Genomic DNA, 10,511 nt, shown 5'->3' with positions numbered 1-10,511 from the left:
TGGATCAAAAATATTCAAAAAGGAAGCTATATCAGTACCAAATATATATATAGGCTTTTTAAAAATGGTCATTGTTCCCTGAACAGTAGGGTAGTAAGGATGATTTATATGTCATTTATATTTCATTAGGTATTATAAGCAATCTAGAGATTATTTAAAGGATTTGGGAGCATATATGCAGTTTACATGAAAATTAATTCATCTCTTTGTATGTTGAATACACCACAGACATAAAAATCTATGGATGATCCAGGGTTTTATATAAAATGGTCACATTTGCATATAACCTATGCACATCCTCCTGCATACTTTAAATGATCTTTAGATTCCTTATAATGCTTGATACATTATAAATACTATGCAAATTGTGGCAGCATTTATTAGGATATGGTGACCAGGAAAAAGAGTCTATAGCTATTTTGCACATTTGTAAAAATAAAATATTTTCAACCCAAGTTTGGTTGAGTTTACACATGCAATTCCTATACATTCAGAAAGCCAGCAATACTAAGACATTTTATATAAGCAACATGAACATAGATAGATTCTGGTGTCTACAGGGGAAAAGAGCATACTGGACTCAATGCTTACAGAACAGGAAGGAAACTGTATTCAATGAAAACTTTCTCATCAGCTTTCAGCTTTCATTTTACACTTCACTGAGTATGTCTTTGATCTTAGAATATGCTTTGTTATCATTCAGATACTAAGTAATAATTAATAGACTTAAAGTTACATCCTGGGATTAACATGTATAACACTCTTGTGTGCTTACTGAATCTTTTGTACTAAATTATTAAGTCATTTAACTTCTCTGTGCATTTGTCTTATTTTTTATTAAAAAATACTTAAATAGGTGAAATAAACATGATCTAATGTTTTAACATTATAGAATAAAAGGTACCAATTAATCCTGTATAGAGATTCCAATTAAATTTAATACAGCTTAACTCTGTCATATCAACTCAAAGAAAGTTTTAGGAGTAAAGAAATCTATTGTGACTCCAACTGCTAGTTTCCCAACAAATAAATAATTTTACACTAAAGATGTGTTTGCATAAATATTAGTTCCAGTTACTAATAACTTGATAGAAGTGAGACACTTAGTAATAAAATAACAGTAGGTATGAAATTTGCAAATCTAATATAAAAATTAATATTTTTAAAATGAGCACAGGTCATATAGATTTTGAAGAGAGCAGAATAATATGTAAAAGTAGACGTTTTTCCTCAGAAATCATCCAAATACAACGGGGAAAATAAAAATGTGTAGTCTCTTCTCAATAAAAGCAAGAAACTAAACATAGAAGAATATAATTGATGCATAAAGGAGTTCAACAAAGTGGAAACAGTACACAAGAATAGAGAAAGGGCAGAGGAAGATTCTACACTTGCACACGTCAGAGCCTGCAAATAATACTTACCCTAAGTTAAGAGCACAGCCTGAAATGAAAACTAAATTCCTCTATTTATCCCTGCAGGAATAAGTACAAGGTCAAGAGAGGAAATTCCCTGGAATTCCCTGGTTCTGTGAAGCAAAGTGATAGGCCTAAGAAAGCATCTCTCCTATATGACAGGCCACAGAAAGAATTTCACAGTTACCAACACACCTTCAAAGATCAGAGGTCAGCTACTGCTGAGAAGAGATCCCAAACTACTCAGCTGTCACAGAGTGTCCTAGTGGACTAGAACTTGACCTGAGACTTTTCTTCATTGTCTTAATGTAAACCTGATTAACCTTTATAATCGTGTAGTCTCTATGAAAAAATTATATGAGAAAACAAGGATAGCGATAGGAAAGCAAAACAATGATCAGATAACATTGGCAAATCAAACACAAAAGCAGTATCAATTATTTTTCTCATTTCTCTAAACCCAATGAAAATCACATTTTCTCTAACATCAGAGGAAAGATAGTTTGCAGAGTGCATCAATCTTTATTGGAGGTTGTTTGATTTCAGGATTAAGATTTGATCTCTCTCCAGAAAGAATAGCTATTATCAAGAGACCAACCCTTAACAAATACTGGCAGGGATATAGAGAAAAAGGAACCTTTCTCCATTGTCAGTGGGAATGATGACTGGTACAACCATCATGGAAATCACTGCAGTAATTGCTTTAAAAAAACTACAACTGAAGGTTTCATTTGACCCAGCTGTTTAATTACTTCATATCTTCCCAACATAATTAAAAGCATCACACCATAGCAATATATGCACACCCATGTTCATGGCTGCACCATCTGTAATAGCTAACCCTTAGAAACAGCCCAAACTCCCATCAACTTTTGAATGGATACAGAAGATGTAATGTATTCTGTACAGTGGAGTACTGCTCATTCCTAAAAAGGATTACTCAAACTATTTCTAGGCAAATAACTGTACCTTGAGACTGTACTCCTATGGGAAATAAGTCAGACACAGATGTATACGTATTGCATTGTCTCACTGGTTGAGGAGCTGAATGTGTAGTTAAGGACCAAAATGTATAATAGATACTATGAAATAGAAAGAAAAGGTTCAAGTGTAGGGAGGGCGGGTAAACTAGGGAATGGGTAAAGGAAGGAAGGGGAAATAAAATAGTGAAAAAAGAAAGATGAAATGGATACAAAGGTTCTGTAAGTAAAGAGGGAAAGGGATTGAAGGAGTGGAGGAGAGCAGGAAAAAAGAGAAATCAGGATATATCACGAACAGGTACAAATTCCCTATGATGAATGTGATCATCATGTATATCTAAACTTCATCGATAACATTAATAAAAAAATAAACAAAACTATCATAGAAAAAAGCAGTGGAAGAAATTCTCAGTGAAAACTAGACCATGGGAAAGCCAGAAGGTGAAATACTCCAGTACCACCTCATCCATAAGTTGCTTTGCCTGATGCTCTAGTTTCTAAAGCATCCTCCTAATACTTTTTCACCTTGCCTTGCTTTTTCTTCCTACAGCACAGTTTGCAACATTTTCATTCCACTGAAAGCTTCAACAAGGTCTTGTTTATTTGGATATGTAGTGCTAAGTCCTAGCATAGTACCTTACACCCTGAATATAAGCAGAAAATCCTGAGAGTATACTGATGAATATGTTGCCTACATAAAACTTAATCAAGGGCCGGGGAGATACCTCAGCAGCCTAAGTGCCTGCCTGGAAAGTGTAAGGACCTGGGTTCAATTTCTGGTGCTGCAGGCAGTGCCAGCCTGCACTATGCCAGCCACTGAAACCAGGTCTGGTGCACGCCTGTAATCCCAGCATTGGGGAGGCTGAGACAGGAGGATCACTATGAGTCTGAGCCACATAGTAAGACTCTGTACCAAAGAAAGAAAGAGAGAGAGAGAGAGAGAGAGAGAGAGAGAGAGAGAGAGAGAGAGAGAAAGAAAGAAAGAAAGAAAGAAAGAAAGAAAGAAAGAAAGAAAGAAAGAAAGAAAGATCTTTAAATAAATACTTGGTCCAGAACTATTAGTGTTAAGTTCTTAGAATTAATGACTGAAAGAAACATTATATGATAAATGGGAGCAATCATTTTCATTGATAAGTAAATATCAGTGGCAGTAACATTTTGTGAGTGATTGTTTCTACTGGGATGGCAGTTAACTTGCAACAGTGAATGAAACAAGCAGTTTTTTAAACAATCCTAAAAATCTTAAATCCTAATCTAATATTGATACAGCAATAGAGTACCCCTTCCAAAGAAGTAGGAATAACAAGGGCATAGATGACTCTAAAATACCGTTATGATGACAGGGGCCATACATAACTCATGTCTTTGATCTTGGATATGATATACGCTCTGATGGTTGGAACGCAGATATAGTCTTATGAGCCTTATGAAATAAGCAATCATATGTGTTCTGAGTTTAAACACCAGTGAGACAAAAGGGGACACCACTAAGCCAATGAAGTTTGCTTGGTATTAAGAGAAATACAGAAATTCACAAATGGTTCTGGATTAAATTTAATTTACTCAAGCAATTTGGAATAGGTTCTATATAAATTATATGGGTTCTCTAATAATTCTACTGAGATATACATTAGGGCTGGCCAGAGTAAAAATACTTAAGGCTTTGCATTTCCTGAAGCAGCCTACGACAATTCTACTCTAAAGTATATTATTTCTTTCAATGACAGTATAGAATTCATTGCTATCAATGTACATAAACAAGCAAGAAAATATACAAACTACAATTTCATTCAAACTCAGAGCAGTGGTCCCACTGAAAATCGAGTGGGCAATTATGAAACATGTCATGAAGACTTTTTTATAAACATTTGAAATTTTATTTTTTTAAAAATCATATCACAACCATGAACATTGTTACAGTTAGAGGCCCTCTTGTTTCTCCATAATGATAATTGAGGGTGCTCACAAGGGTTTTCACTGTTAAATTCAAAACAACTATCTTTAAAAGAAGGAAAAAAACACAAACTCAGCACACTACTATTTAACTTGTTTTAGTGTTTCTTCAAACATGGTGAAAAATACTAAAGTACAGAAAAGGAATAATCATAATGTTGTGTCCATCATTATATATATGGAATTATAAATTTAAAACATTTTCCAGTTTAAAAAATACATCTGGTAGTCAATGCAGTTCTGTGGGGTCCCTGCGTCTACTAGGGCCGGTCTCTGCGCTCCTGACGCTGCTCACCTTTATCCATTTTTCCAAGTCCTCCATGTCCACCTCTTCTTCCTCCAATTTGTTGCATCAAATATCCAGGAGGGCCACCTGGACCACATTGTCTTCCTCCACCAAAGCCACCCCAGTCCATTCCACAGCCACCACAGAAACGACCTGTCTCCACCACAACCACCTCTGAACATTCCACCAGGGCCACCGCGGTCCATGAGGCCACCTCTTCCTCGCTGCATACCACCAGGGCCACCTCTGCCATGATCACCACCAAGGATTGGGAAGGGTGGTAGGAGGAAGGCTTCAGGTTTGGGGGCCTTACACCAGTTGCATTCTGTTCTATAGGCAAAGTTCCGGTTTCTACAACCCAGATGGGGACATTGCCAATCTCCATCTTGATGTTGGACATTTCCTCCTCCAGAGGGATTTCCACATGAATTCCAAGCATCTCTTGGAGGGAAGCCTTCTCTGTCTCCTCCATGGCCTCCCATGTGACCCACTGGGCATCCAGGACCTCCAGGGCCACCTGGACCTCTGTGGAGCGGTGGTGGCATCCCTCTGTCCTCACGAGGAGGCATGCTACCTTGCAAGCTGTTCATTGGAGCCTTCTTCCAAGCAAGGGAGACTTTAAGTTTGTTTCCTTGAAAATCTTTCCCATCAAACCACTCCACAGCAGACTCGGCAGTTGGTGGATCTTCATAGGACACCATAACATCACCTTTCAGCTTTCTTGTTTCCTTGTCCAGGTAGATGTGGATCATGGGTTGCCCAGTTCTCTTGTTAATCTTAGCAACCCCACATTGCTTAAAGAACTCTGTCAGATCATTAAGTGTCACATTGCCTTTTAGTACTTGTACGTAAATTGCACCATTGTCAGAGTCTTCACCAGGATCTATGGGAGGGCCTAGATCAAGATCTGGTCCTTCATTCATGGGTCCACCAGGCTTATTGAAGCCACCTTGCTCTCCAGTGCTGCCCATTCCACTGTGTCCTCTCCCCACCCACCACTGCTCATGTCTCCACAATCAAATCTCCTTCTTTCCCTGCCCTGGTTATCAGGGCCACTCATGCTCTAGTTTTTTTCTGGTCCAAAAAATCCTCCAGACTCCTGACCACAAACACCTCTGCTCCTGGAGTGGTCCTGTCAGAATGAACTCTGCTGCCATGAGCTGCTGCTTTGTTGGATACACTGACTTGGAGCATTGCTGTAGGATCCAGTCTGGCAGAGTTAACTAGTGGGAGGCTGCTGCCCATAGCTTATTTGTTGACCACAGCTACTCTGCTGTCCATACCTGCTCAGCTGCCCATAGGTGTTCTGCTGAGAGTAACTGCTCTGATCATAACTAGTCAGCTGTGTAGAGAAACAGCTGGTAGGAGGATAGGATGGAGGTGTGGTGACTAGCTGTATGGGGCAGCTTCCAGGAACCTGGGGATAACTGCAATTATTCTGTCCATAGCATAGGCTGGGCTAGTTATAACCCCTGTGCTAGGCTGAGGTTGGTTAATCTAAGCAGGCTTGTACCATCCTGTGGTCTTGCAGGTGAAGTACCTGCTGGGTGCTGCCCATAGGCTGGGTAAGCAGGCTGAGTGCTGTATACAGATTGAGCAGCATAAGAAGCCTGGGTGGTGGTGACTGTAGCAGTGGTGGTATCATAAGCACCAGTGCCACACCCCTGGACAGGTTGGCTATACACCCAGGGGCAGCTGGAGTAGTAGAACCAGTAGGAGGCTGTCCATAAGAAGTTGCATACACAGTCTGCCCATAGGTGGCAATGGTCTGAGCCTGGGTATAGCTGACACCAGTAGGCTGCCCATAGGCTCCATAGCTTTGTTGCCCATATGCTTGGGTGGTCTGTGCATATCCTTAAGTTGGCTGGAGGTGTAAACATTGTGGCCTTGCTAGGTTTCAGCTTCACTATAGGTATTATAATCTGTGACACCATTTTCTCTCCTTCTTCCTCATTCTCTCCATGAAGACTTTGTAAAGAAATTTTTAAAGGGTTACCTTCATTGTTCAAATAACTGTTTCATTAGACTAAATATAAAGGGCAGTAATAGAGGGGTTCTATGTATAAGATTTTTAAAATTAGTTAGATATAAGGGTACCTGGTGGATATTACTACACAACTTTATGTCCAAAATTCATGCAACTTTTCCTTGGCTTTGCCTACCAATGTATGCATAAGGAAGGCAATATAAATCATCAAGCCAAGTCTTTCTTCCACAGAACTTGACAGCAAATATTCACAAAGTGACTTAGAATATGACACAGGTTTGTTCTTTTTATCAAACAAGGACAAAAATGTGAGTTTATTTCATTGCCAAGCAATTAGAAATCATCTTGTCTTTTAACTGTCAAAACTGGTTAAAAAAAAAACCTTGAGAACTGGTATTACTCCAATGGAGGGCCAAGTACTGACAGTTCACAGTATAGTAGCTGCAAGCCTGATGTTTAAGTATTATTTAATTTTTGATAACTTGACCACTGATGAGTGAGTGTACCAGTGAAAATGGATGGTACTGTAGCAAGTAGAAGATATGCCCATAAATTGAATTAATTTTTTGAAATAATGAATCCATACCAATTTTATAAAATGTCCAAGAGCAACACCTGGAGCTATTTTTCAGATCTGGCACTAACTCACTACCAAGTAGGAAATAATAAAACAAACAATAATGAAAGCAAAGAACAAGCACCTGTGCTTTTTTTTTTCAGAGACCATAACCTAATCTCCTACTAAATCAAGTGCTGGGGGGAAATATAAATGATTCAACTCATTGGTATCTAACTACCACAATCATCAGGGTAAGATTTTTCTAGGTTATATTTGACATAATTGGTTGGGTATGACAATATGTTACCACAACACATGTCAGCTAATAGTAGGAAGCAGATTGCCAATGCTTACTTGTTCCCTTTCAATTAGCAAATGTTGGGCTGGTGAGATAGCTCAGAATGGGGCTGGGGAGATAGTTCAGGAGAATAAGTGCTTGCCTGGCAAGAGCAAGGGCCTGAGTTCAATCCCAGATTCCAAAAAAAAAAAAAAAGGGATAGCTCAGCAGCCTAAAGTGCCTGCTTAGGCAAGCTTAGGTGAAGTGCAGGTACCGCAGTTTGATCCCCAGTACCACATGACCCCAGGGGCATACCAAGTGTTGACAAGCATATAATATGTTTAAGGAAAGCATGCATGTCTCTAAGTTATTGTCAAACGAGGTGATATTACCAGTAATTCATATCTACAGAAAAACCAATATTTATGAGAAAATTTAGTACAACAAAAACAGAAATATTTTAAGAATAGCCACAGTTGGCATTCTCCTCAGACATGCGATCTTCTGGGTACATAGTAGTTTCCTGTTGGAGACCAGCTGTACAGGGTTAAGTTGCTGAACAGAGGGCCCTCTGACTGTGTTGTGAAAGCTCATACTCACAGTGCTCTGAAGTTAAGATGACAACACCACAGCTGAGGCAGCCAAGCATGTGGGCTGCCAACATCCTATGTTCCAGAGAAATAAGGCTGCCAACTTTAGAGATCAAATGGTTCTATTAATTGGCCTAATTTATTACCTTAGACCCAGCTCCATGGGCTTTGGGCCTTTGAACTGTCCACTTCCTGCATCCCCCCAAATCTGCAAAATAAATACAGGCTGTCTGGAAGGGTCTTTGTCATTATTTTCAGGGAGTCTTCACTCCAGAGAGAGTTCTGATTTCCTGGACCCCACAAACCATACTGCCATCTCTTTTATGTAAGACACTCATTGTCCACTGATTTAGGTCACAGGAGCTACCATGCCATCCACCTTGGCATACTGACAGGCTAGCGGGTATTTTAGGAGTAAAACCTGAGATAATGACTCAGGTTTAACTAAAATACCTGGGGACTGGAAATCATATTTAACTTCCAATATCTGGAGAACTTAATAACATATATATATATATATATATATATATATATATACCTAAAAATCTCTTATATTCCTTGGGTTTCTAGAGAAAACACCCTAAAAGTTGCCTGAAATCTGAAAAATAGCTAAATATAGAACCATCACCTACAGAGGGCATTTAAATGTTCCTGGATAAATAGCTGAAAGTTGAACACTGATGAAATCAGAGGACGAAACTCCTAGGGAGTCTCAAATTTTCAGCAGCATCTCCTCTAGGAAACACACCAGGTTCTCAAGAGAAGAGTCAATATAAATCTGTAGGTGATCCTGGCAGAAATAGTGAGAAAATAACATTCAAAAATACACCCAGTGACTTCTTCATAATAAAGACCTAATCATCAGAGGAAAAAGTTTTCAGAGTCTTATCCTACAAAGCAAAAATCAAATTATTCCATTTCAACTCTCACTAGCTTTTCTATTTCACCTAAGTCTGCAGAGGTGAGAGATAGGTAAAAGTTAATAAATACTTGTAATGGCTGCATCCTAAGGAATGACTATTAAAATACTGAGGCTAAAATATAAGATTGTATAATTATGGGAGCTTTCCCCTTCCTGTCTCACTTTATCACCAATTTAAAAGAGCTCCTGTGCAGTAACCATAGGTATAATATAAAAGATCTATGAAGTACAGATTTTATTTAAGAAAATATAAGAGAAAACACAAAATGACAGAAGAGACAAAAATGTTGAGGAACACACAGTTATGTGAAGGTTATCTTCCATAACCTATGGAACATACAATTACACAAAGCAATACTAAACACAACCCAGCCTTTATCCAGATTAGCTTACCAATTCACACAAAACTTATTCAGTTCCTATTATCTGATAGAATGTATCTGGCTTGCAATAGAACATTATAAGGAACGTTAAAGGCAAGAAAGAACACAAATGAAGACAAAAAGCTACCATCTAGACTAGGCTGATGTGTGAAACATGTAAGAACTATAAAGAATTACAAACTAATTGTGATTAGTATGCTAGCCGATCAAATTAAAAGCTCAGACAAAGTGAGAACATTTGGTAATGAAAATAAAGAAATAGTAACTGTAAGAAGTATTCATAATAAATTGTAAGAAAAATAAAAATACTATAACTGAAGTAAAGAATGCCTTTCATGGCTCATCAGCAGGGTTCACATGACCAAGTGGAGTATCAGCCACTTTGAAGATACTCCAGTGGAGACTTTCCACTGCAATGGAAAGAGAAACATCAATGAAAAATACATAGCAGAATACTGAAGAACTATAGTGTAATTTTAAAATATACAAAATAAATATTATTATTGGGAAACAAAGAGAAACAAAAGAAATATTAAAATAATAATGGATAAGAATTGTCTAAAATTAATGACAGACACAAAACCACAGATCCAAGAAAGTCAAAACATATGATGTAGGATAAATGTCAAATACTCTATACAGATGAATATCATATTAAAACTCTAAACAAATGAAAGCAAGGAAAAATTCTTTAATGAGGTCACTAGAGAAAAACACTTTAATTATAAAGGGTAAGAATTACAGTGGACTTTTCATCAGAAACCACAGAAGACTGCAATACTTGTTTTAGTCAATTTCTGTTACTATAACAACACAAGGGAGATAATTGTTAAAGAGTAAAGTATTATTTATTTCAGAGTTCTGGAACTGAGGAAGTTCAAGAGTATAAGCTAATGTGAAGCAATTGCCTTCTAATGTCATCATAGCAGGACAGTGAGTGATCCTCACATGGAAGACAGGATGAGTGTCCTAGCTTAGATCTCCCCCTTCTGAAAAGGCAGTTAATGGGATGCTGAGTGACCCCCCCCCGTCTAATTCGAATTTCTCCCCAAATACTACACTTTCAAATATCATTAGCAGGGGCCGGGGAGATGGCTCAGTGAAATAAGCACTTCCCTGGCAAGCGCGAGGGCCTGAGTTCAATCCCCAGTTTCGCAAA

At 38.2% G+C, this 10,511-nt stretch overlaps 1 pseudogene; it reads right to left on the bottom strand.

Annotated features, from left to right (window-relative positions):
• Positions 1 to 4,608: 4,608 nt before the first annotated feature.
• LOC101572868 overlaps positions 4,609 to 10,511 on the bottom strand; it is a 57,546-nt pseudogene continuing 51,643 nt past the window's right edge.

The sequence above is a fragment of the Octodon degus genome, unplaced genomic scaffold (genome assembly GCF_000260255.1).
Source record: "Octodon degus isolate 3935 unplaced genomic scaffold, OctDeg1.0 scaffold00139, whole genome shotgun sequence".
Lineage (NCBI taxonomy): Eukaryota > Metazoa > Chordata > Mammalia > Rodentia > Octodontidae > Octodon > Octodon degus.
The sequence above is the reverse complement of the archived record's forward strand: the minus strand, read 5'-3'. Positions and strand labels throughout refer to the sequence as shown.